The following is a 2367-nucleotide window of genomic DNA, read 5'->3' as shown; positions in this document are numbered from 1 at the left end:
CCTAAATATTTCAAAACAAAATCAAACGAAACTCATTCAATCCATGTTACAACTGTCACCACCAACTAAATACACACATGCAAATCCACCAACGAAGTTCACCACTTGAAAACCAATAACACAATATCAAGCTTTATTTCAACAAAAAATGTTACCTTTATTTAACCAACTATATGTCTTCGAATATTTCAGTGGCCCCAACATCTCAGCCAACAAACCTTCTAATAACCACCCGAAGTTGTCACCAAGAAACCCATGTCCAACAAAAAAACTAGCTTGCAAATGAAGCACAACATAGACAAACGGAAACACACTAAAAGGAAAGCTAGAAAGGGGAAGAGAGAAAATGGAAATAGAGAAAAATGTGACCAAATGGAAGGGGAAGAGAGAAAAACAATACCGTAGAGCAGAAGAGAGAAAGGAAAAGAAAGAGCAAGAATGAAAAACATTACAAATCGAAAACAATTTTATCCTAAAAGATACCGAACTCCACACAAACTTAAAAAATAATTCAAAATTACCATGTTTGATCACATTAACAATTGTCAAATAGAAGTAAGTTCCTTCATACCATCAACCTATCAAAGCCATTAATTAAACAACTCGTGTATAAGTCCATTAATTAAACAACTCATGTATAACTGTATACTTAAAAGTTAAGTAAAAGTCTTCTTTTCGTCAATTTTTGTATGAACAAATCAAAATAAATTATTTTAAAAATCTAAAGACCAACTTAGATCTATTTATGATTTTGTCTTGCAAATTAAATCATCTTTACTTAACATATTATATTATATATAGTTTAATTGGCATAATTTAAAAAACAATTCACACTTTATAAATTTCTTCATTATATGAAATGTATTTTTTTCACATTTTATCTTAATTAGCGGAAACACAGGCGTGAAAGCGCCTATGTATCCACATTTTTTAATTTTATCATAAACTTATGTGTATCTACATTTTTTATATTTGATAATGCTTTTTGCATTTTTTAATATTTGACAATGTCTATATATTTGTAATTTTTAATATTTGATTGTGTTTATATATCCGTATTATTTAATTTTATTATAAACTTATGTGTATTTGCACTTTTTATGTTTATCATTATCATATGTGTATTCGTATTTATTAAAATGAACTATAAACTTATGTGTATTCGTATTTTTTAAACATCAATTTGTCTATATACATATGTTATAAAAAAGAAAAAACACTCATTTAAATGTCATGATTTTGTAGTAATGATATCTTCTTTAGGTGGGAGACCAAATAAAGATTGATATTTCGGATCTCACATTCCCTGTTATTCAAAAGAAATAAAATTGTTTTTTAACGAATATTTTTATTAATTAAATTATAACAAAAATTGAGTAAATTTATATTATTTAAGTAGAAAATATAATTTAGGTTTGAAGGTTTCTTTGTAATTATAGAACATTCATCCATAATTTTTGAGTTTTTAAAAACTACAAATTTTATGTATTAGTTTTTTACTTCCATATTCTTATAAAAATTAAAAAAATTAAAATATTGTTAAGTATTATAATTTATTTAATTTAACTTTATGTTTGTAGATTAAATAATAAAAATTTATTTATAAATTTAGTTTTTAACATTATAAAGTTATGTTATTATTTTTTAATATGATTGTTAAGTATTATAATTTATTTGATTTAGCTTTATGTAGGTAGATTAAATAATAAGAATCTATAAAATAGGGTTATAAATTTAGTTTTGAATATTATAAACTTATCCCATTATGTTTTTTATATTATTGTATGTGTTATTTAGTTATTATTGTTATTTTTAATATTGTTAGTTCTATCATAATTGAATAATTGTTGAAGTAATGTTTGATTCGGTATATTAAAAATATGGATAAAATCAAAATGTGAGATACATATACACGAAATATAGTATCAACCTTAAATATATTAATGAATTGAATTATTTAAGTTTAATTAATGGTTTCGAAATTTTTATTATTGATTTTCAATTTTTTTGATGATTTTTTTTATGAGAATTAATAACATGCAAACATATTCTATTGTGTTAATATATATTCTATTGTGTTAATATAGTTTCTTTTTATCAAAAGAGAATTTTATTTTTATTTGTATTTGTACACAATAAAAATCGAAAGAAAAACGCTAAATGAAAAAAAAAATAACAAAAAAACACAATGAGAATGAAAGAAAAGAAAACAAAAAGGAATAAGTTGTTCCGTGAGACAAAAGGAAATGGAAGTTAATTCTCTCCTATCTTCCTTTTTTTCTCTATTTTCTCTCCTCTAACTTATTTAGAAAGGCAGTCACATATTCTTAAGAAATAAAAAAGCTATATAATTATATTTATATCATT

This window comes from Phaseolus vulgaris, chromosome 11 (assembly GCF_051622355.1).
Source record: "Phaseolus vulgaris cultivar YP4 chromosome 11, ASM5162235v1, whole genome shotgun sequence".
Classification (NCBI taxonomy): domain Eukaryota; kingdom Viridiplantae; phylum Streptophyta; class Magnoliopsida; order Fabales; family Fabaceae; genus Phaseolus; species Phaseolus vulgaris.
This window is presented reverse-complemented; position numbering follows the sequence as displayed.